This window comes from Sciurus carolinensis, chromosome 1 (assembly GCF_902686445.1).
Source record: "Sciurus carolinensis chromosome 1, mSciCar1.2, whole genome shotgun sequence".
NCBI classification, from domain to species: Eukaryota; Metazoa; Chordata; class Mammalia; order Rodentia; family Sciuridae; genus Sciurus; species Sciurus carolinensis.
In genome coordinates this window covers 25,887,364-25,915,010 of record NC_062213.1, presented here as the reverse complement: position 1 = coordinate 25,915,010, position 27,647 = coordinate 25,887,364, and positions in this window count along the sequence as shown.

The following is a 27,647-nucleotide window of genomic DNA, read 5'->3' as shown; positions in this document are numbered from 1 at the left end:
TTCTCTTTTCCCACAAAAGTTGAACTTAAGTCAATTATGAGTTAAATAAATCACCTAGCTGTCTTTTCTCAGAACATCTAAAACTGTCTGCTTTCTGTACCTATAATTTTAATCAGAAGGAAAAGTTTTGACCTAAGGCAGAAAATACGAATTCACTTCAAGCACAGTGTTCTTCTGATATTTCTGAAATCCAGAAGTTTATGGTCAGACTCTCTTTAGACCACTAGCTTAAAACATGCTAAGTCTTACAAATCCCTTTCTGAAAAACTTATAGCATTATCATTCACAATTGCATTTAACTGTTTAGATTATATATTACTTTCCCTAGACTTGAAACACATTCTTTTGTGAATTGATGGAAAGTTTTGGAGGAATAAAAGTTTATGTTAGGATGATTTTGTTTAAATAAAGTAATTAAAAGGGTACTTTAATTTTAGCTTCAGTTCACATCCATCACTGGTTCTCAGTTTTTATACTGGAAATGGCCTCCTTTTGCCTCTGGTACAATACTATTTTCTCTGTCTCACATCTGTATAGGTAATGCTTCCTTTATGAAACCATTTGTTTTTAAGTGAGAATGATTTTATGCCCACCCATACTCCCAATTTCTGGACATGTGGCATTGCCTAGAAAGTTTCTCTCTTGTCTTGACTGATGAGGGAGGGACATGCTAATGACATCTAGTAAGTACGGGCCATGGGTGCTGCCCAACATCCTACTGCAGAAGAGACATTCCTGACCAGCTTCCACCACACACCAGTTACCTAACTCAAAATACCAGTAGTACTGAGATTGAGAAACTGCTAGACTGATGATTTCTGTAACAAGATCAAAACTTGCATTCTCTGTAGCATCTAGTGATTCTGTGGAGTAGCATCAGGCTTTAATCAAAGCAGCTCTTATGTTTGACAAATTTGGATTATTAATGAAATATTGTAATGAAAATGACTCATTGCCCCCTGCTCTCTATTTCTTCCTTTTGCCTTCAATAGTGGAAACTTTCTGACTCAATGTTAGAAGTCCTTGACTGTACAGTTAGAGACCATATTGCATAGCCTTTTGTTTTTATTCCAACATTATTAGGTCTGATCAACAGAATATGAGTGTAAGTGACGTGTGAGACTGTGTGTTCTATATAAACTTTTCTCACCTTCTAACTGGATAGCAATAACCTTTCAACCATCTTGAGAATAACAGAATCAACTTTATAATTACTAGTTTGAGAAAGAACTACTCTGGGGCAGTGGCCACTTAAACTTGCACATATATAGATGAAATGCACGCTTCCTGATAAAGTGACTATTTGTTAAGTGTTATTGTACTACAAGATGAAGCTTGGTACCACAGTATGGCATACAAAATATTTTAGGACATGACCCTTCCTTGAAAATTTTGCTCATCATCCTTGAATTTAGGCCCTCTTTGTGGCTGAAATGCTAAGTGTTAAAGATCACTTAAAATCTGCCCTTTTCCATGGTAATATTTAAAGTATGATATTACTTCATCTTCATAGGCTCAGTGCTTAAAACTACTCTAAAAGAGAGCAAGTTATTCTAAATAATAAGCTATTCAAGATTTCCAAAATTGTGCAACTAATGGTCCAAAAATTATGTAATTCAACAGTTTAGGTATTTGGATTAGGTGATCTGTATTTTTTACCTTGAATTCTCAACTTATAAAGTATCAATGAATAAACAGCTATTTAGATAGGTCCAATGTTGCATTATTTAGTATCTATATTTATAAATAAAACAAAGCTCCAATTACAATATAATCCAGGAATTTCACTCCATAAATTTATCATTTTGTTTCTTGTTAGTTACTAGTTATGGTAATGGACTTAGTTAATCAAATTATTTCCATCTGGTATCCAGATGTGCCAACTTCCTTTGACCAAAGAAATCACTTTGTTTTTATCAGCTAGTTTTGGTAAAGTAATAAATCAAATTAAAGTGCTATTTAATATCTCATTTATTCCATGTACTAGGACTATTTTAGCCAAATATTTTACTAACATGGATTATTTAATTAATGTATTAATAGTATTAAATAATGTATTTCATGTTATTAGGCAGGTTTGAATTTCTTAAGGGGTAATTTTTATAACAAGAAAATAATTTGAGAAATAACTTCATGATATTCTAAGAGAAATTTGTTCATAAGAAAAATTGATAAAATACTTAGAAAATAAAACTCCATTAAAATCACAGAAATAAGACAAAAATGATAAGCAATTAAGAACTTGATATATGTAGAGTCTGGGAATTGTCACCAGGTTTTTATTTTTTATAATTATAGCTTTAGAAGGAAGACTTATGATAGATCAAAACAATAAGCAAAACAAAAAAAAGGCCCATAGATTTTGGTGTTATGTATAGCATTTTTGAATCTCAGTTCTATTATTTATTATTCATATATTTGTGGTTAAGATACTCAAATTCTTTTAGTTTCCTTATTTCTTATTAATATCATTTAAAATAATATTACAATAACTTTTTAGGGATTATTTGAACATAAAATAAAGTTATGAAATTAAAGAATGGAAACATTGTAAATGTTTAATAATCATATATTGTCTTCTGTTCTATAGTAAAAAAAATGTAATAATCATGTTTTCTTAACTAAAATTTAGGACATATGCTCTATTTTTCTCTGAATATAATTCTTTTCATATGAGATCCTGAAAGAAAGTTGAAATGTTAATATTTTGAAATGTTAATTTTTCAAATAATTTTTGCAAAGTAACTCTTCTATGTTAATTATGTACAACTATTACTTTTTTAAAAAAGATTTTGGTTGCTTTGAATTAGTACAGACAGGATGAAGTTAGATACTTCCCACAAACCACATTACCAGTCTCAAAGGAAAGAACCTCAGGCCCTATTCTGCCATAATATATACATTCAGAAACAGACACTATTACCTCATGCACATATATGACTGCATGACCAATGTGATTCTACAATATGTACAATCGGAAAAATGAGAAATTATAATTAATATATGTATGATTTCTCAAAATGCATAAATGCATTCTACTGTCATATATAACTAATTAGAACAAATTAAAAAATTAAAATATAAAAAAGAATGAAATTTTTTTAAAAAGAAAGAATGTTTTATACAATTTCTATCATCTAGAATGAATCTCAGCTGTTTCCTCCTCTCTGGTGCCTCCAAGTATCTTCCTTGAAAAATTCACCTTAAGTTTGTGATAAGAAAAAAACTCTAGAAGTAGGTTTAAGTTAGATCATTAACCAGATGGAAGTTGAGTTCAGAACCTGTTAAAAATCCAGCCCAGAATGCTATCTCTTACTGTAAAGAATGAGGACTCACTTGAGGTTTGTGTTCTGATAGTGGGAGAATGTGAAGATTCTAGAAAGTATTTTAAACAAAACAGCTTGAACACTACTAATTTTATCAATGGGGATTCCTTTGTGACATCCATTTGCTAATTAGTAAAGTTCCTGATTTTGAGTCAAGAAGTGGATTGTAGAAATGCTTGATGAAGCCACATCTAGAGTGTGTGCTTTCTGGTTTTAAATGCTAACTGACCACCCAGAGAGATTGAATGCATGACTAGGTCAAATGAATGCTTGTAGAGTCTAGATAAACACAGATATACACACATTTATTTCACATAATTTTGAAGTATTTTAATGTAAATAATAGATATTTTATAATTATATCTTTATTTAGTCATTCAATAAAATTAAATAATCAGAACTTGCTTAAGAAATTCAACATATACTTCCACTGAATATACACAATTTACAAATATGTAATTGATTAATCTTAATTTCACTTCATAAATAAAATGCCAGACTGGCATAAACCTGTAAGAATATAAACCAGAGAACCAGGGTTGTCTGCTCTGATATTCCCTGATGACAGTGGTATTCAAAACTTAAAAAAAAAAAAAAAAAAAGAGTACGAAATATAAGCTGCTGTACTGTGGAAATAGCATGGAAAAGATAATTCATATGAGTTGATAAAACAACTGTATTTTTAAAATATAGCTGATTTACAAAGAAGTAATAGTAGCTAATATCATTTGAGCTTTATTTTATTTCACACACTATTCATTGAACTCCTATATGTATTAATTTATTCATTTCTCAAAATACTGTTATGAATTGAATACTATTACTATATTTGTGGATATAAAACCACTTGGAGAGGTACAAATTAGCTTGCCCTGGATCAAACAGATATAAAATTGATAAAACAGAATGAAAACCCAGGCAAGCATCTCTGAGGCCATATTCTCAGCCTCAAAATATGTTATCTCTATCCTAGGACTGGTTTCATGACCTATGACTGAGTCCCATGATTGATTATTAAGCACTACTGTTGGTTTAATGGCGTGCTGCCACTATTTCTGAAATTCTTAACAATTTGTGAACAAAAGACCCCCAACTTTTATTTTGTTTTGGACTCCACAAGTTATCTTCACAGGCTTTGTATGACTGTTTTGAATAAAAAAAGACAATAATTGGTATGCAGAAATGATTTTAGAAAACTCTCTCTTTTGTTATAGATAGCAGAATGTGAAATTCAAGGGGGGAACAATGAAGCCATCCGTAAGAGATTAAACATACTATATATGTAGTAAAGAATGAATTAATATTATAAGCAGACATTAGTGAACCTATACATTTCCTATTAATACAAACTAAAATATATTTTCTTCATGCTTACCATCAAAGGGAAGATTCAAGAAATTCAAATATGATAGGAATTTCAAACACATTTGGCTAAATTCTGTAGCCAAAACTATTATTAGAGGAATGAGAGTCTTTCATTTAAAACATAGAAAATAAAAACATTGTGCTCAGAAATACAATTGCAAATAGAATCTTTGAAAACATACTAATTATTCTTACTTGTTAATATAAACAAGATGATGATACTATTCTTTTCCAAAGCAGAAATGGAATACAATTAATTAATTTGGCAGTAGCATATGAAAACATTGAGGTATCATTAAAAACCTAGTTTATAGTATGTGCCTGAAGAAAATATAATCTTCACAGATTGTGGATCTCAAAAAATGAGAATTAAGTAAATACCTGAAATTAGAAATAGTATTCTTGCCAAATAATTAACTTTACTCCTTTACTACATAAAAATTTTTACAAAAACATTTTAATTATATATACAATATTGGTAGACTTCTGAGTACATTTAAAAGAGACAAGGAATGTTAGAGACATACCTTTCAGAGAACTTAGCACAGCATTTTGGGGAAAAATTCCTATATTTCATTTCCCTATTCTAAGCTATGGAGCTCAGCAGTAGTGACATTGGGAATAAATATATTTCCTGTATAAACTAAACTAATGCAAATTTTATGGGTGGGTTGTTTACATAAGCTTCCTTTATGTCACCTTGTATTTAGTTTAGTTTTATTTGACTTTATATGATACATTTATGTATGATCGCTTACATTTTTATCTTTTAAGGTAATTTGCCTTACATCATATTCAGTTCCAATTTATCAAAGTAAGAAGTAACTTTCAATGATCATATCCCCGAAATACAGAAAATCTAACTGACATATGCAATTACTCATCCCAGACATTCTTTTACATTTGAATCCAAAATTCTTATACAAAATTTCATAGAAAAATCTAAACAAACTCCCCATAAATATTCAAAATCACTTTCTGTTTTTAAAAATCTGAAACAGTGTCACTAATTGTTATCTGCTGATGTGGAAAGGGACTGAAGGATCAAATAATTCCTTTCAGGATGTATAGTTCATCCAGTTTAACTCCTGCTCAACAATAGCATGAGACAGTAACAGATATAAATCCATAAATTAAATCTTATTGTAATCTGAAGTGCTTCTTTCGTAATAATGCTCACGTTGTTAATTCTTACTGCCTAACTGAAAAACGTTAAAATAATTAAAATGATATATATATAATTTCATGTCTCTTAGAAGTGCTCAACTCTCATTAATTGTTGCAGATTCCTATAAGCCATGTAACACGTTTTATTTTAAGACTAGGTTTGATTACTTTTGTTATGATTTCTTCCTAACATAAACAATACACTGGTGGAGAAAAACATAACTTAATGGCAATTTAGAAAAGGAGAAATTAGTTCATATTGCTGAATAATGGACAATATAAGAAAGTGTATGTTAAGTACCAATCACATACACAGTTCATGAAAAGATCTGGAAAGAAAAAAATGACTATACTGCAATTGAGATACTGTTAGAATTCATGAGTACATTAGAAAACAAGGCAAAGTCTTATAATATATTTGGAATAAAGTAGACTTTTATTTGTACAAAGAGGAAAGAGGAACATAGGGGCTAGTATGGAATACCTAGATGTATGTCTAGATAGTGGCATGTCTCATATTTTATGCTATGTCTTTTCTTTCTTGAGTCATTTAAATAACTAAAGAGGATTTTCTGATATCCTTTAGTAGAAAAGTCTTGAACCATTACATAATATGAATCTAGGGATCTGAGCTTTATGATAAACTCCTGTAAGTTATGGAGGGGCTCTTATAGTAAGCATAAATGGAGATCAAATGTATTATGTGTCCTGGGTGAGAGGGCAGAGTGGGGGCTAATCCTGATTACATAGAAGTCCGGCTAGCTATGAAGTCATTGGTCTGTACATTTTTTGGAAAGCAACTTGAAAGTGGACAAGTTCTTCCTGACCATAAAATATTTAGAATTAAATATATGTGATGAACTAAATCAAAAAGTACTTTGATATCTTTTGGATATTTCTGACTTTTAGGTGAAATCACCCTTGAAGATCATCTATTGAACTTGTATTTCAATTGGTTTAACAAATGAAATAGAGTTGTTAAGCTCAACTCTCATTAACATAGACATACTATTGCCATATTTAAAAGTACTGAGCACTTCTATATTTATAAATCTATCATTTAAATACTTGGAAAGCTTTGGGTAGTCAGAAAATTTAGAAATATGAAAATAGGAATATTTTTAGCAACTCAATTCACATTGGATAATGAAAATTGCTTAAGCAGGCAAATTTTCCTTAAGAGTATCAGATAAAATTTTCTGGATTCTTGAATATTATTTGTATGTTAGTATAAACTAACATGATTTAGGGGAAAACTAACTTTTTAAGAATTGTAGTAATAAAGTATTAATATGTAAAACAAACTTCTGAATAGCTTTATTTTTTTTTTGTTTTGTTTTTTGGTTTTTGGTTTTTGGTACTGGGAATTGAACCCAAGGGCACTTAACCACTAAGCCACATCCCCAGCACCCCCTTTTTAATTCTACAAATATTTATTTATTTATTTATTTTATTTTTACAGACTGCATTTTGATTCATTGTACACAAATGGGGTACAACTTTTCATTTCTATGGTTGTACACCATGTAGATTCACACCATTCGTGGAATCATACATGTTCATAGGGTAATGATGTCTGTCTCATTCCGCTGTCTTTCCTTCTCCCTCCTCTCTCTCCCTCATTTCCCTCTACACAATGTCAAGTTCCCCCATTCTTCTCTTACCTCCCCACTACCTCTCCTCCCCTAGTTATGTATCATCATCCACTTATCAGAGGGATTGACTTCTTTCACTTAGCATGATAGTCTCCAACTCCATTCATTTACCTGCAAATGCCATAATTTTGTCCTTTTTTATGACTGAATAATATTCCATTGTGTATATATACCACAGTTTCTTTATCCTTTCAGCTATTGAAGGGCATCTAGATTGGTTTCACAATCTAGCTATTGTGACTTGAGCTGCTATAAACATTGATGTGGCTGCATCACTATAGTGTGCTTATTTGAAGTCCTTAGGGTATAAAACAAGGAGTAGGGTGACTGGGTCAATTGGTAGGTTCATTCCAAGATTTCTGAGGAATTTTCATACTGCTTTCCAGAGTGACTGCACCAATTTGTAACTCTACCAGCAACGTATGAGTGTAACTTTTTCCCCACATTGATGCCAACACTTATTATTGCTTGTGCTCTTTATAATAACCATTCTAATTGGGGTGAGATGAAATCTTAGGGTGGTTTTGATTTATATTTCTCTAACTAGTGATGTTGAATACTTTTTCATATATTTGTTGATCGCCTGTATATCTTCTTCTGTGAAGTGCTTGCTCCGTTCCTTAGCCCATTTATTGATTGGGTTATTTGTATTTTTGGTGTAAAATATTTTGAATTCTTTATAAATTCTGGAGATTAGAGCTCTATCTGAAGATTTTCTCCCACTCTGTAGGCTCTCTTTTCACATTATTGATTGTTTCCTTTGCTGAGAAAAAGCTTTTTAGTTTGAATTCATCCCTTTTATTGATTCTTGCTTTCATTTCCCAGCCCTTTTTCATATTTTACTTAGAAATAGGGTTTTACTGAGTTGCTTAGGACCTCTAAATTGATGAAGCTGGCTTCAAACTCACTATCCTCCTGTCTCAGTCTCCCAAATGAATAGCTTTTAAAATGTTATCAAGTATTTTCAAAAACACCAATAGTTCACATTTGCATCAGGATAACTCAAGTCATGTTTAAATGACATTAACTTGGTCTTCCCCTCCACCTATACTCTATCTGTTCCCTTGGGTAAGAATTCCTTCATCAAAGCTCTATTTTTACAAATTACATCACTTCAAAAACATTTTCTAGATCACTACTTTTAAAATAAGTATCTCCTTTCTCTCTTTTTCTGATTTTACCCAATAATATTACTTGGTTATATTTTAAATGTTTGTACATGCCTACCTCTTCTATGCTGCAAGCTTCTTATATTAAAGACACTGTTATAAATTTGATTTGAATATACAGTCACTGGATTTTAATATCAAAATAGACATAGCCATCCATAGACAGTTGATTGAGATATACCTTTGGTCATAAAAGAAAGAAGATATAATATTCTAGATAAATGGGTAAAATAAATCAATACTAAAAAATGCTTCAAATATAGATTTCAGTACTTGAATTAACTTTGTATCTTGTTAAATATGAATGTAGTATTTGCTGTTTGAGCCTTTTGTATAAAATTTGATCCAGTATAATTCATATATTGAGTTGAATAAGGCAATACATAACTATAAAGTCCATAAACTGTGCAGTCAATAAATTTATCCTTAAATTTTCTGCATGCTTTATTTTTCACCAGGCAACAAAAGTCAAATACCACTGTAGTTCATGGACAAATTAATAGTTGGTTGCATGAATGACAAAGATTAAAGTTCATAACACAGAATATGGCACATTATACTTGTTAAAATGACCATTTAAAATATTACTTTATGTCTATAAAAACTTAAAATTAGTGTTATATGGTTGAATATTTTAAAAACAAAATGTTTTAGATTCAAACATGTCACTCTCTTTTTAAAGAGCAGTACACTTAATCAAATTGCATAATAAAAGGTACCCATAGACTATAGGATTTTATGAATGTCAAAATGTGATATGACAAACAGAGCTAACTTCAAATTTAGAAAATATTGATATAACATATGGTTTTTATTGTAATATTCTCTTTCGACTAAATTATAAAGATCTTTTTTTCTCTTTTGAGCCTTTGGCATTGTTTTTGCCAAAGTGTTCTGAGACAAAACACAGAACTTTGTTATAGGAGTTCATTTGCTGAGACTGGGGTTGCTGTAGTTGAGGAATGCCTACTGAAAAAATAGGCAAAAGAGATTATGCTAGGAAGAAATAAAATCACTAGATGATCCTTAGTATTTTCTTAACTTCCTGTTATTTTCCTTCCATTTGCCATAGGAAGATTTTCATAGGAAAGTCTTTGTCCTAAGACTTCAAGTACATTGAAACTGCAGAAGGTGAAAATTATGAACTTCAATGTAAAATGGAGTATGAGCAAAAATGAAGAGTTTGTGTGGCAGAGGTGTTGACAGATTTCAGTTTCATAAATACAAACACTAGATAGTCGATTACCCCATGCAAAATACAATCAATTTGCATGTTCTGCCTCTAGATCAGGAAACAAAGATTGCCCATTATAAGACATTATGAACACATATTAAATTCCCATTATCTGCATTTATGAATCATAGGATACTATAGTTCAGAAATATTAAAATGATAACAAAAACACAATTTTATTTGAGATTCAACATTTATTCAATTATTTAATTAGTAAAGTGTTATTCCAGTCCCTGTGCTAACTACAGTGTTAGAACCTGGAAATGCTTGGTCAAACCAGGCCTAAACTTTGACAAATGAAGAGTAAAAGTAACCAAGCATAAAACTGTGTTGGTATGCTTATAGAACATAGTAACATAGTAACAAAAATGGTATGAAATCACAAAGACATAATTATTTTACTAAAGTATTTTTATGTAAATTATTTTATACTGAAAATAGAACATAAGGGTTTAGAGAAGGTTTTATTGCCAAGGTTAAATTGAAAAAGGTCTTTCAAGGATTAGTGAAATCGTCAGACCAAAAAGAGAGAAAGTACATTTCAGAAAATAATCACATGAACAAGGTTAAAGAAGTAAGAGAGGTTATGGTATGGCTGAAAAACTATGAATGACCCAGAATTGTTATGGGATTGGATGATTATATTGGAAAGGAGACATTTTATACAACTAACTATAAAGATAGCATTCATCTTATTTTGTAAAACAATGTTAAGTAATTTTGAGTGTTTTGGGTCATATTCTGATTAATCACTGGAAGTAATTAAACAGGGAAATTTAAATTTTTTAAAAAATTTGTACTTTTTAGATATACCTGACAGTACAGTGTACTGTGAGGTATTATATATAGCATGGAATATAACTTATTCTAATTAGGACCCTGTTTTTGTGGTTGTATATGATGTGGAGTTTCACTGGTCATGTATTTATATATGTACATAAGAAAGTTATATCAGATTAATTCCACTGTCTTTCCTATTCCTACCCTCTCTCTTACCTTCATTCCCACTTGTCTAATCCATTGAACTTCTATTTTTTCCCACCCCCAAAATATTGTGTGTCCTCAAGCACAGAGCAGAAAATTTGGTCTTTGATTTTCTGAGATTGGCTTATTTCATTTAGCATCATAGTTTCCAGATCCATCCATTTACCAGCAAATGCCATAATTTCATTCTTCTTTATAGAGGATAAATATTCCATTATTCTTTATCCTGTTGCAGGACACCTAGAGTTGGGTCCATAGATTTGCTATTGCAAATTGAGCTGCTATAAACATTGATGTGGCTGAGTCACTATAGCATGCTGATTTTAAGTCCTTTGGTTATATACCAACCAGTAGGATAACTGGGTCAAATGGTGGTTCCATTCCAAGTTTTCTAAAGAATCTTTATACTGCTTTCCAGAATGGATGCACCAATTTACAGTCCCACTGGTAATGTATGAATGTACCTTTTCCCCCCTTGCCAACATTTATTTTTACTTGTATTCTTGATAATTGCCATTCTGACTGGAGTAAGATAGAATCTCAGTGTAGTTTTAATTTGCATTTCTCAAATTGCTAGAGAAGTTGAATGTTTTTTCGTGTATCTGTTGATCATTCACATTTCTTCATCTGTGAAGTGCTTGTTCAATCTTTGCCCATTTATTGCCCATTTATTGTTTGGTTTATTTGTTTTTTGAGGTTTTTTTTTTTTTTTTTTTTTTGAGTTCTTTATATATCCCAATGGTTAATGTTCTTTCTGAGGTGCAGGTGGCAGAGATTTTTTTTCCTCATTCTTTAGACTCTGTTCATGTTCCTGATTGTTTCCTTTGCTGTGAAGAAACTTTTTAGTTTATACCATGTGTTGATTTTTTATTTAACTTCTTGTGTTCTGGGAGTCTTTTTGAGGAAGTCAGTTCCTAAGTTATTATGATGGAAAGTTGTGCCTACTTTTTCTTCTAGTAGCATAGGGTTTCTGGTCTAATGCCTATGTTCTTGATTTACTTTGAGTTTTGTACATGGTGAGAGACAGGGGTTCAATTTTATTCTACTACATATGGATTTCCAGTTTTCCCAGCACCATTTGTTGAAGAGGTTATCTTTTCTCCAATGTATGTTTTTGGCACCTTAGTTTAGTATGAGATAACTGTATTTATGTAGGTTTTTCTCTGTGCCTTCTATTCTGTTCCCTTGGTCTTAATGTCTCTTTTTGGGCCAATACCATGCCACTTCTGTTACTATAGCTCTGTAGTATAGTTTGAGGTCTGGTATTGTGATGTCTCTTGCCTCACTTTTCTTGCTGAGAATTGCTTTGATTTTATACCCTCTTATTTTTCCACATAAATTTCATGACGGCTTTTTTTTTATTTCTATGAAGAACATCATTGGAATTTTAATAGGAATTGCATTAAATGACCATTTTGACAATTTTCATTCTGCCTATCCAAGAACATGAGTGATCTTTCCATTATTGAAGATCTTCTTCAGTTTCTTTCTTTAGTGATTTATACTTGTCATCATAGAGGTCTTTTGTCTCTTTTGCTAGATCAATTCCCAAGTATGTTAATTTTTTTTTGAAGTTATTGTGAATGGGATAGTTTTCCTTATTTCTCTTTCAGCTAATTCATCATTGGTATAGAGGAACAGAATTCATTTTATATATCCTAAACAGGGAAAAATTTGGTGAGAATAGGTTAAGATTCAAATTAATGACCCTAATAACATCAATTTAGAGTTCACATGTGACCAAAGTGTAGTTAGGACAAGAAACAAAGAGCAGAGATCTGTAATTTAATTAAAGTGTTTCATTGTCACTACTTTCTCAGAGAGTAGGAAGGAATTGGGGAGGAAGGAGACACCACCAATTTTGCAGTTTGGGATTCAAGTTTCACAATAGAGATCCAGAAAGATGACATAATTCATAAGAGCTTTTTTGACCTTACCCAACAAATGAAAAGTAAAAGTTACTCCCCAAGTTTTCAGGAATGTTTCCTCTAAATTTTCCCTACTTAGGATGACTCTGTGAAATTTCTTTCCCTCTGATTAGGCATATGGTGGTAAATGAAGTGATTAGCAAAGCCTAAATTGTCAGAATAGAGTCGTCATCTAAGATGGATACCATTTTTTTCACCATCTAGTTATAGTTATTTTAAATTTACATATAGCATTTTTCCTTATTTGGAGGGTATCATAATTTTTTGCATATATAAACTGCATAGTGATTGAGTTAGGGTAATTAACTTTTCTCTCTCCTCAAATGTTATCATTTTCATGTTCTGGGACCCTTCAAACATGTATGGTTATTTTCAAATATATAATAAATTGTTTTAGACTATGGTTACCCTGCTCAGCTATAGGATATTAAAAAGAATTCTCCTATCCAACTATACTTTGGTACCCATTTTCCACCTTCTCTCTGTGTCCCTACTCCCTGCCTAGCCTAGCCTCAGTGGCCTCTATTCTACTCTCTACTTCTACATGATCAACTTTTTAAACTTTTACATTGGGGTCATGATATGTAGTATTCTGTTCCCGCTTGTTTTGTTTAACATAATGTCCTCTAGTTCCCTTTGTGCTGCTGAAAATGAAAGGATTTCATCCTTTTTTATTACTGGATGATAATATCCACACATATGCTTGGTTCATCTTATTTTCCTTGGCCTCCTTTTTGAAATATAGGGTTTAATTCATATTGTGGACTTTTCCCCACCATTGGTAACCCCGATCTACAAATATACATTTGAACTGTGATCAAATAGATAACCAAATCACAGAGAACCTTTTTATCTTACATTTATAAGCTCAATATTTCATAATACACAGGATTATTTTAGGGCACTTCTGAAAGGTGATATAAGTTAAAAAGGAACTGTCCAAAGCAAATTGAAGATGGTCTCAATTTCCTTCAAACCACACTGGCATGGGGGAAAATTCTGCTTTATTAAAGATACATGGAATGATAATATAGAGTTTAGATTAAAAAAAGAAGGGATCCAGGATCAGAAACATTAGTTGGCAAAATGGGATAATGTAGACAAGGATTGAAGTAACCTGAGCTGAGGCTGCAGGCTCTTCATTAGAAGAAGAAAATCATTTCATTTCCATATTGGTTTTTAACTATGACTCCCTCTTTGAAATATAATATTAAACAACTTCAGAAGGAACAAAAAGCATAATGTATTGAGAGAGGGTGGAATAAATAACCAAAATTAAAAACAAATGAAAGCAACAAAGTCAAAACAAAATATACCCTTTTAAAAGCGTACATTCTATTTGGCATAGGGTTTACCAATTAGAAGGAGAGTTCTGTTATATGGCTACATTTTAAAAAAATGAAAAAAAAACTGGAAATGAAATGCACCTATTCCAGTACCCTGAATTGATAAATAACAACACACACACACACACACACACACACACACACACACAGTGCTGAGTGCTATAAATTTAATTGATCATATATAGAAGAAAATCCCATATTCAGACCATTAATTTCCTTTCCTTGGCAATAGAGTTATAATTTATAATTGTGATTATTATCAAGTCATAGATTCATTTTAAAGTACTCTATTATAATATTCAGTTTATTACCATTTCCTATAGAGCTAACTTTCAATTATGCTAAACCGAAATAAAGTCTGGAAGACTATTTGAAAATTATGGAATAGTCAGGCATTAAGACAGTCAAAATTGGCTTCCATCATTTTTAAGGCAGGCATGTTTCAGAAGAGCTCATTTAAATTGGTGTTCAATATGGAGAACATCATTTGTGTTAAATAAATAGGAAAGTATAAAGCAAAGCAATTACAGTTTGTCATAAACACCTACATTTTAATATTACTTGTATAATATAATTTTAGGAAAACAAGCAATAGGAGACAAAAGATTTTTTCTCACTTTCCTGTAAGTGCTATTGTGCTAACATGATTCTATAGACAGGATAAGTTTAAAAAGGAAAAAGTTGCATTTTCAATTAGCATGTACAATATTAAAATGAGATAAAATTTTCCATGATATAATTTCTTGCATCAACTTTTGTTCTAGACTATCATCCTTGGAAAGTTTGTACAGCAAATGGCCTTGAAAAACAGATATTGTCTAAGGAAGAGGACAGATTTGGTGCTTAACAAAAATCCAGAAGATTATTCTCCAAAAATACATAGTAATCTCTTTCTTTCCATTTGTCATATCATGCATACAGAAGTAAATGAACACAACATGGTTCACTTACTCAGTTCTCAATATTGGCAAGTGTTTATTTCTAAACTTGTGTTTTTCCTTGCTGACACTGTAAAATGAGCATATCTTATTTTGTATTTTTCACTTATATCTTCTGAATATGTTCCTGAATTTTAAATGCTGAATCAACTACTTTAAATGGACATTCATCAGTAATTGTCCTAGGTCTTGCCAAAAGCGTCCAAAATTCCCTCAATCAAAATATGGAATTATTGGCTTCACCCAGCCTCTGAAACGAGATATGTCACCAAACTTACATTTTCCTTAATCTGATCATTGAGAAGTGACTTCTCAGTATTGTATTTTGTCCCCCAGTGCCCCACAGGAAAAGATTTAATCTCACTTTTAAGGTTGCTACAATTATTTTTATTTTTTGTGTGTTGTCTGTTCATATATATTTCTGTGTTTGCCTGCTCTTCCATGGTGAAACAACCTCTATTTGATGGTTTAACAAGCAGAAATTAATTTTCTCACAATTCTGTAGGCCAGAAAATACAAGATCAAAGTGCTAGATGATTCAGTTTCTAGTGTGAGTTCTGTTCCTGGCTTGTAAGTGGCGGCCCTTTCGTAATGTCCTCACTTGGGAGAGGCAAAGGCAGTGATCTTATAAAGACTGTAATACTGCTGGGTCAACTTCACTCTTCTATGGAGATGATTAGGGGGTAACCTCCATAAGAGACCTTTTTCCAAATACAGGCACACTGAGGGTTGTAGCGTCAACATAGATATTTTGGGGAACACAAACATCCAGTCTCCTTATTTTCATTAGGCTTTTATTCTTCTGAAGTTTACGAAGAGTTGTGACCCTTTTCTGTGACAGAAAGGCAATTATCTCTTTCCATTTTGTTAGCTTATCATGCTTATTACCATGCAACAATGCATGTAACACAATGTTTTTAAAACTTTTTATTCTAATCAGTTATACATGACAGTATAATGCATTTTGACAGATTGTACAGAAATGTCATAAATTCTCATTCCTCTGGCTGTACCTGGTGCTGAGTCACACCAGTAGTGTAATCATACACATATATAGGGTAATAATGTCTGTCTCATTCCACTGTCCTCATCCCCACTGCCCTACCCCTCCCTACATTTCCCTCTGCACAATCCAAAGTTCCTTTGTTCTTCCCTACTCCCTCCAAATCCTGTAGATCACCATCCACTTATCAGAGAAAACATTTGGCCTTTGTTTATTTTTTGGATTGACTTATTTCACTTAGCGTGATATTCTCCAGTTCCATCCATTTACATGCAAATGCCATAATTTCATTCTTCTTTAATGCTGAGTAATATTGCATTGTATATATGTACCACATTTCTTTATCCATCCATATGTTGAAGGGCATTTATGTTGGTTCCATAGTTTAGATATTTTGAATTGAACTGCTATAATCACTGATGTGACTGTATCACTATAGTATACTGATTTTAATAAACATATGAAAAAATGTTCAACATCTCTAGCAATTAGAGAAGTGCAAATTAAAACTAATTTAAGAGATCATCTTCACTCCAGTCAGAATGGAAATTATCAAGAATACAAGCAATAAGTGTTGGTAAGGATGTGGGGAGAATGATACACTCATACATTGCTGGTGAGACTGCAGATTGATGCAACCAATATGAAAACAGTATGGAGATTCCTCAGAAAACTTGGAATGAAACCACCATTTGATCCAGCTATCCCACTCGTCAGTTTATACAAAGGACTTAAAATAAGCTTGCTACAGTGATGCAACCACATCAATGCTTGTAATAAATAGATCAATTCACAATGACAATTCATGTAACATAATTTTAAATATTTTTATATTTTCTATGATTACTTTTGAAATTAAGTCATAATAAATATTTCCCCCATTCCTAGATTAGAGTAAAAATTATTCAAGTACTTATAAAGTTTTCCTTGCTAAAGGCACTAGGGAATTACTATGGCCAATGATTAATGGTAGTGGAAACAATGGGTTTATGGTTTTATTACAGGCATTAACAGGAATACCCTGCATGTCTTGCCATTAAATTGGTTCTAGTCTCAGGGCTGTGATAATATACCACACATACACACATCATATACATTTTAATGTGTATGTGTATTGTAGCCACATTCATGAAAGTGTCTATATTGCATGTGTACAGTCACCTGCTGAAAACAGATGTATTCCACACAAAATGTTGTTCTGATGTCCAGTCCAGACTGATAACATTATGCACACACTAAAACAGTGCAAAAAGTGTTATTAGTAGTTTATTCCTAATACAATGAGGAAATAAAATGATTGGTTCAATTTTTAAATTTATTCAAATATCTTTTAAAAATGTTGCTTTTGTTTCGCATTTTGTTATACAATATTCTTTTAGAGATGATACGTTTCATAATCTTTGTTTATGTGTGAGCTTGGACTTGAATGCCCAAAGAAATTTTTAAGAATACATTTTTCTAAAAGATAAAAGTTTTACTAGTTTCCTACTGCTGGTTCTTTGATGATTTTTCAGGTATCAGTTGTGTTGATTCAAAGGGGTATTGAATTACAGTTCACATTATTTGACTACATTTCTGTAGTTTGCTACTTTGTGGATTTTCACCTTCTATGTATTGATGTCTTGTGGCTTTTACCTCATTTTCTCTCAAATCCTCTCTCTCTCTCTCTACCTCTCTTTTTTTCCTAATTCATTATTTTTTAAATCATCTCCGTTTTGTTCTTCCTGCTTATATTTTATTTAGCTTTCCATGTTGATATGTTTCCCTTTCTTATATGTTTCACTTTTGAATTCTTTTGGCTCTCTTTCAGAAATCCCATCCTCTTGTCTAGTTATTTTAACTTTTGATCTATTTTAATACTCACTGGAGTTTTTCACTGAAAATCTCAGATTTGTTAACACAGCCTTCCTGTCCTTGTGTGGATGCTCAGACTCCAAAGTCCAGGCAACCTGCCCACACTTCTCTTACCATGACCCACGATTGCTGATTCTCTATGTGCTTCTGGGTGATTTGATTACAGCTGCCATATTCTGTAGTTTATGCCTATTCCTTCTTTTGCAGACTTTGATATCATATATGTGATTTTTTTTTTTATTTTTTTCATTATTATATCTGTTGTTTACTAAGGGATTTGGACACATTCTTGGGAAAAAATAAATCACTCTTCTTCTGTATGCATTGTCACTAAAATTCTATAACAGTATTTTGAAGTCTTAATCATGGTATATCACTTCTATGCTCAAAATTATTTGGTAGATATCCTTTTCACTCAAGGTTGCAGCCAAGTTCTTACAATTGTCTACGCTGTATGTGACCTATAACCTCCGCAACCCTGTTCTCTCTCTACTCTACTCTCCCACTGGTTCGCTCCAGTGTAGACACACTGGTCCTTCTGCTGTATCTCGAGCACGGGAATCATTCTTTCAAGAGCCTTTAACTTTCTAGATGTTCGTTATTGATTTATCTAATTGCTTTATCATAATTAACTTTCAGAGTGTTTTTCTTACAATGTCCTTCATTCCTACATGTGTATATGCACATCATACATTTGCTTATTCTTAAATATCATAAATTCTTTATCCCAACGAGTGGAAAACCATTGATAAATGAAATGTGGAAAAATGATTAAGCTGTAACTAGTCAGTTTATGAACATGACGTCAGGATTCTGTGCTTCATCTATCTGAGCCTTCCTCTTAGAATGTCTTCGACTTTTTTCCCACTGTTTGGCATCAAATCGTTAGGCAAAACTCAAATGCCTCCCATTTCATAGCTGTTTTTAATGTTTCAATTAGGATTGACTGCTTTCCTTTATCTTTTCACAAAATTAAAACATATTCAGGAATAATATAGCCACGATTTATAGCCAATTAGAAAAGTGATTGGGGTATATATTATCTTTCCTGAATTATAAGAAATAGCAAATACTGCTAGCAGTAACTAGGAGAGGAACAATTAAGCTGAACTGGGAGCAATTATAAGGTGGGCTTAAAAAGACTCTTTGGTAAAGACACACACCTCCACAGAATGGCAAAGTTCTGTACCTTACACAGAAGAAAAATTAGTGGACACAAAACCAGAACAAATAAGATGATCTCAATCATTATCAGAACTGATATATTACCACTAGTTTTTTGGTATTATAGATCAAAATACCAAATTTTATTTATAACTCCTTTGAGTTTTGATTTCTTTATGTGTAAAGTTGGATATATATATATATATATATATTTATAATATGTTATCATATATATAAATATATATGTGCATATATAAACAGATATATATTTTACATTGGTGTTTTGAAGCTTACAATAGCTTGTATGAATAATGCTGAGTATAGTAGACAACAATACATAGTGAATTCTCAAAAACAGGGTTAGATTATTAAATAATCTGTGATATAGTATCAAGAATAAATGAATTTAGATATAATTAGATGTACATGCATCCATGTTCTTCAATTGAGGTGGTTTAAAATTTTTAATTTCCTAGGTGGAAGAGAAGACTAACAGAGTAATAATAGCCATGAGACATTCCAAACTTTTTCTTCTATGCGGTGTAAGAGAAGCCAATTGTATACAATATAAATTAACTATCATGCTGATGTGCATTTTTAAGAAATATTTATAAAAAATATTTTGTTTTCCTTAAACTACACAATATATCAGCATCAAAATATTTTGTACTGCACTCATTGTATAATGGGAATAAGTAATTATTATAATTTTAATTATTAATATATTATATTATAATTAATTATATACATAATTTCACTGTGCATTCAATTTATGTTTATGCTATTCTCTTATTTAATTCTTAAATAGATCCACAAATATTATTTAAATCTATGAAATGATGTACAAAATCAGTTTTTGTGATTCACTACACAAGTATCCAAAATATAAACATTAGAAAGCAGTAAAATCCAGAACTATATAATTATAAAATCACATCCCTCATACAAGACGACAATTTTAAACAATCTATTTCTTATTTCTAACCTTTAGTAACCCCAGATATTGAAGTAGCTTCTGCAATGGTTTTATATAATGGAATTCCAATCAAAATTTATATTGGAGAATAGTAAAATAAGACAACAATCCAGAAAATGTAATTCATTATGTAGCTGAGAACACACAAAGGAATATTTATATTTAATTTTCTTTACCACTTCCTGGTACCATGAAACATCTCAGGTAATGTAATACAATTGTAACTATATATGTCTATAGTTGACACATTTACTTGCTATTAATTCACCTTTTTATTCCAATACCAAATCTATCCTTGTATTTGAATATAAGTAGAGAAGTTCCTCTCAGAGGCTTAAAATGTTTGAATACCATGATCTAGACCATGTATGAGTTGTTTACTAAAATATAAAGTGAGATAAGATCAGAAGCTTCGCTAAATCTATATATCTATATCTTCTCTCCTATCTGCAAATCTTGTCATTTTGTCATATAGCAAATTGAATTGACCTGTCCTTTCTGGCCCTGCCTCAAAGCCACATAAGTTCATGTCTAGAATCCTGAGCTCTGCTAGATAATTACAAACTTCTCATTTATCTGATGTCAAGAAATGTTAATCATTCCCCCATCTGTGTTTCACAGCATCTGTTTGAGCACTTATGATGTGTTCTTATAGCTGTGTCAGACATTTTATTCTCCTAGCCCTTCTGTGCAAGGACTACAGGGCAATGACTGGTTCCTGTTATGTCTGTAATATTAATGCAAAACATCATGCTTTCCAAGTAGTATGTGCATCCTAATTGCCAGTTGGTTGTTAGGAATGAACCTGTAATTCGTTAGTGTTTATTTTTTGTACTTTGGAAAGAAAATACATTTCCTTATCCAGTATTTGAAAATTTATTCTGACATCCAAGTGCCTGCAATTAAAACAGATATACACTTAAGAGATAAAAACAGCAATTTTAATCTCTTAACCACGCGTCTTCTTTCTGATTATTTGTCACTTTCTCTTCTGTCAAAGATAATGACACTTCTGCTTTTCATATGCTCACATTTATGCTTTCAAAAACGAGTTCAAATTTATGTTAATATTTGCCATTTGATACTTGGCTTAAAAATTTATATTTTCAAAATAAAGGAAAAGGGGAATTATAATAAATTTTCAGGGTTTCCTTTCAAATGATTTTCAATGAAATGATTATATTTATGTCATATAATGAATCTTTAGTTCAAATTAAAAAGCAAAGGTATTAGACTACTTTAATCACAAATAATAAAATAATATTAAAAGCTATGTGTGTCCACACATCTAAGTTTATGAATGGTAAAATGTAATGTATGTATTTTTAAATTGCTTAAAATTAACTAAATTAAAAATTTCCAGGGCTGGGAGATTGCTCAGTTGGTAGAGTGCTTGCCTCGCAAGCACAAGACCCTGGGTCCAATCCCCAACACCGCAAAAAAAAAAAAAAAAAAAAAAAAAAAAAAAAAAATTTTCATAAATTCTAACTATGGGTAAATGTGCAGATTTGTTAAATGTTGTGCATGTAATCAGTTAAGAATTCAGCTATGATACATGCAAGACTTAATTTTATGCTTTACTTAACTGTAGTAATACAGAGTATAAGGACCAAATATTTCTTAGTGAATTTTTAAAAATCAGAGAAACTTTTTGTAATTATAAATATATATTAATGTAAGATAATCAAGCTTTCTACATTGCTCCACTCACTAAACTCATGTTTTATATTAATTTTCTTCTCATTTAACAATAAAATCAAGTAAGTGATTTATTTTACAAATCCATTATCAGTATAGTTTTTAGCATCTTGATGATACTTTCTTATGGTGATGATCTCAAAATAATATTGTTGGCTCATATTATTTTAAATTTTATTAAATGAAGGGAAAGCCTTTGCAATACAGCGAGTACTGAACATTGTGAATCACATACTAATTTTACCTTAAACCCTTAGAACAGAACTGATAGATAAATTTGAAATAATATGCAAAAAACTAATTATTTGAAAATAAAATTGATACTAACAACATAAGAACATAAACATACACAAATTCTTTAAGTATATATAGCAAATAAGCATAATTTGTACATATGATTAATGTCAGCCACCAGTGATGTTGATTTCTAATTGTGAATCATCTATTTCCAAGGCTATTTTTAGCCTGAAACTAGGGCAAGTTCTTTGGGGTTTAATTCTCACTAAGAAATATTGTTTTAAATGTCTTGCTATTAAATTGTGAAAAAATATACACAAAGAGAAGCATGTAAAATTGATAAGTGCTTATGACAAAATGTTTCAAGAAATGTGGACTCATCCTATTAAATTAATGTTTATATTCCATGATCCTTAAGTACATGTGTACAACTGTATTACTGATACAGAATTGATCAAATTTTATATGTTTACTTTTACATAAGAAATGTTTTTAATTTACAAGCGATTTTGAAAAACAAGTGTACTACAATGACTTGAAAATAGTACTGTGATTGTTCATTTTCCTATTCATCCAACAGGGATCATGTGAATGCCTGCTTGTATTCAAGCAGGATATTTTATCATCATCAAGTGAATTAAAGTATGGCTTAAATTTATCATTGTTTACTTGATTTATATTCTTAATTTATATTATATTAACTAACATTTGATTTTTACTGTTCAATGTCATTGCATTCAGTTTACTTACCTAATTCCATTGTTGCAATTGACAAAGAATTCCCTTCAGAGTTCAACCTTTGAATTCCTAGGTGTTCTTTTCAACATACTCTCTTTTGTCTCTTCATTCAGGAGGTGCATTTCTTGGTTACTTCCCTTGTTATCCATAAGATTTATCATTTTGCTGCATCCTTATTTTTCAGTGTGGTACTTGATATTTTATTTTCCTCCAGACTCCCACTTTTCTTAGTCACACACTCATGTGTCTGCATTCTAATTAAAGTTATGTATTGATGTACTCTTGCTTTTGTTCGTTAGTACATCACTGAAGTGGGGAGTGAGTTGGACTGTCACTGTTCCCAGAGCCTTTATGAAATATGTTTTTCCTTTAAATGTCCTCGTGTATGGCAATATTGTTTGTTCCAGTATTCTGCATTGTAGAATTACAGAATGCCAAGGTTTATGAAACAAAATAATATTCAAATTCACCAAATAAATATAAATAAATTTCAGTTATATTTTACAATACTTGATCATGCATTATTTTTCCCCAATTATGTAGTCATTTACAAAAATATCCCTGGGATTAAATTTTTCATAAATCTTTTTGTTTTCTTTACTATTCATTAGTCAATACACAGTGATGAGAGTCAGCAATGAACATTTGTATAGATTAGATAAATGCTTCACTATGTTACATTGATGCTCTATAATGGTCCTGTTTGCTCCCAATTAAATTGTGCTGCAGGTTATCATAAAGTCACAAAAAATATGCTTAGGATGAATTTGCTGTATTTTGAAAAATGTAAGAGATACCAGGCATAGTGTTCTCTGAGGTGCATGTATGTCTATGTGTATGTGGTGAGGAGAGGCTTAAGGTGATAATGTTGTCTAGAATATAGAATTAGAATCATTTTTTCATAGTCACAAACAAAAGTTGATTTTATTTTAAGCCAAACATGAAATACTTGTGTAGTTATTCTGAAATTAAAATTTAGTCCTTACTTAATTTTAGTGTACTAAAATTTCATTGTAAATATATAAAATACAAAAGAATTGTACACTGGAGAACCAAATACCAGAAGTCAAAGAGGCAAATGAATAGTAATTAATCAAAAGTTTCAGTAACCAGTAGTAGGACATTATATAAATGTGTGTGTGAATGAATGAAGTGAATTATAAGTTTGTTTATCCAAGTTAAATGGTAATGAAAGCAAATAAATAAATATAAAGAAAGACTAACATCAGCTGCATAAATAGAAAAGTGAAGATATGGTAATCTGGGGTTGGAAGAGAAGCCCCAGTTTAGGGATTTAGGGGTCAGAATATAATATCTAGAAAAATGGATTGCTGAAAAAATAATACTTGAGAAGGAGAGTGAAGATAAGACCAAGATGAAGATATGAGATCTAGTTATAAATGACTTGAAAGCCAAGTTGCATTTAATATAGACAGTCAAAATGACAATGTAATCAAAGACATAAAAATATAAAGTCTAGAATAAGTTTTAAGGAATTCTAAATATGGCCTGCAACTAACTCCATCCTAGTCACAGTTTTATCACAAAATCTCCCCTCTCATTCTATCAAATCATTATTTTTTTCTCAAAATTATCTTGCTCATTCTAAACACTAACAAGTACCTCAATACTTTCTCTCCAATTTGTTTTCTTCATACTTCAAGTCACAACTTTATCATCTCCTTGAACCATTCTTACCCACATTAGTACATTCCACCTATAAACTGCTAAAATATAACTATTCTTTTTCTATAATCAAAAACAATGCAATTTCTCAAGGAAAAATTATTTACAGTATGAGATTGACCCCAACAGCACCTAACTTACTATCAAATTCCTCTTTAATATGCAGAATTTGCTTGGAAATTACTCTGTTATCACCTTCATTATGTATATGCTAAACAAAGTCAATTTAGATTATATCAACTACAATGAACTTTTCAGTAGAAATTGAAAAATTTTTGAAATCCTGGAAAAGTTTTTGGAGGAAAGTTATTATGTTCCTCAGCTGTACCTTAGGCAAAACACATTTTGCAATTTCTTTGCTAAGTAAAGAATATAGTCATTTGCAATATTGTTAAGACTTTTGAGTTCTCAATCTTAGCACTGCTCTCTTAAATAAGTCTCAGTTAGTTCCTACAATCCTTATGTTTTCCTAACTTTGCTTTGTTTTCAACTACATTTTTTCCATTTCCACTTTATCTTCTGATCTAGGCATGTGCATTTGTGAAATTTCTGAGATAGCCTTTCCCAGTTTCTATCACTCTAATAAAATACCTGAAATCATGAATTTACAAAAAGAAAAGGTTTATTTGGATCATGGTTTTAGATCCAGTGGATGATTGGGTGTACCCATGGTTCATAACCCTCTCTGGGGGAGGTTTCAGATGACAATAAGGGGGAATGTGGTGGAGCAAATTGCTCATTTCATGTCCAGGGACTAAAAGAGGAAATGACTGCAGTCCTGCAGTCTTCTTCAAGAACACACCCCAGTGACCTCCCGGTAGGCCCCACCTCCAAAGGATCCCTCATCTCCAGTAGTGCCATGCTGGGCACCAAGTTGGATGTCCTCCAAAGGCCCATGGAGGGATAGCCAACATTTGGGGACCATCCAACATTGAATCTATGGCATGATGCAAAAACTTTTATCTGCTTTTAAAATCCTTCAACAAAGTTCTCTTTATTTTCTACAGCTTCTGTATCATTTCCTCTTTTTATAAAAAAAGAAAAAACAGCAGCAATAGCAAAACAAAAAATATGTTTGCCTCTACACTCCTACATTTCTAAAATCTCTTTATTCTAATTCCTTTCTCTTGAAATAGCCCATTATCATAACTTATTAAATTATCTATCATGTTTTGTGTTTTACTTTAATTACACTAGTAACCTTTTCAGTATAAATAAATATGGGATCCATATGAATGCTCTGAGATATAAGGTCTATAAAATCATCACGTGAATTATCTTCATTCTTCCCCTATCTTCACAACTATGGAAAGCGGCCAAACCTTCATGAGTCCTTGTTCCTGAGTATCTGAGTGGCAAACATTCCCCATTACATCTTCCAAACAAATCCACTGACAGTGGATTATATATTTTTTAATTTATAAAGGAACTCCTACTTTGTTAACTGTGTAAGATTAGGGATTTCAAATAGTTATTAATTACTGGAAGGAAAGTCTCCATGGGTCTCTTGTTTTTCTGCACTTTTAAGCAGAGATATTAACAGATTTGATCTTGCCACATCTTTCAAAGTTGTTTGTATAGAGAGCAGACTTAGAAAATAGAGATGGAATCTTAAGGTGGCCATGTGTTTTCTCTCCAGTTTAACAAACATAATGTGTCCTTTGAGAAATATGGCTGGCTGTGGTTAGTTGCATTATGTTTTCCTAACCTTGGGGTTCTTCAACAAACTACTATGTGTGAAGCATCCATGTAGGACTTCTTTGTAAAATAGGCACAAACAGGAAACTTGCTGCTTGCTCTGTTGTAATGGAATCTTTGATCTCTGACCTTGGAGTCTCCTATTTTTTGAAAGTATAAGGGTGACAATAGAGTCTCTGTTCCCTACAAGATATTCAGTGGAGGTTGATTGGTTTATTACATCTATTTTGTTCAGGGCTATATCATCCCTAGATAGAAAATAAGTGTTGTCCTAATACATACTGTATGATGAGTGATGATGATGATGATGATGATAATGGTAGTTTATGGCTAATATTGAACTGGCTCAAATTTTATAGTTTTGTTTTACATCTTACTTTCTGGATAATATTTAAATTTTTCTCTTTTTAGTTTTTTTGCACATACAAAATGAGATGTAAAGTTATTTTGTCATAATTTAAAAAGCAAACTACTTCTATTTTAATTAGGAGTACATTTGATTTGTTGAAAAAGTTTCTTGTGTGTGTGTGTGTGTGTGTGTGTGTGTGTGTGTGTGTATGTATGTAGTTATGGGGGCTAAACCCAGGGGCATTCTACCATTAAGTTACATCCCCAGCCCTATTTATATTTTATGTTGAAACAGAGTCTTACTAAGTTACTGAGACTGGCCTCAAACTTGTAATCATCCTGTCTCAGCTTCTCCACTAGCTGGGATTACATGCAAGCACCACCCTGTCTCATTGACTATTTTTAAGAATTTATATGTGGAATACTATATCTCTCCACTTAAAAATGTCTTTTAAAAATATTATTATTCTGTGGACTTTGTATACTTATCTTAAAGGTTTTTTTTTAAGTATTTTTTGCACTGTTATGTGCCTGAGATTATTTTTTTTGCTATTCCCAAGAGTGAAACTATAGAATTTATAATGAATTTAAAATACAGTATTTACTGTAATTACCACAAATGATTTTAACAATTTATTTCATCTTTCTTTTACTTAGAAGGCAGAAGTGTCAAAGGATTGTCACTGTAATAAAATAGCTTAAATTTTGTGAGCATAAATCTTGGACATTTAGCCTCTAACTATGATATCTTTCATGATTTTATACATAAAAGATCTTGGAAATAAAGGATAACATACTAAACAATGAGGTAGAGCTTTCCATATTTTTTTTTAAAGTATGGAAGGATAAAACTTAATGTTTCTTCTCTTCTTAACTTTGACAACTTGTACAAGGAATTGGATTTATTGCAGTGACAATGATAAATGCACATGGAGAGTAGGAAATTTTTGTTTTCATTAATGATGAAGTTTTGATATTGAGTTTATGTTTTTGCTGAAAAAAATGTGTTTTATCAGTGTTGAAAACTTCAGATTTTCAATTGGTAGCTACTGTCCAACTATACTTGCATATTTAATTGTCTCAAATACGTATGTCCAAAGTTAGTTTATTAATTAATACTTATTATTTAACTG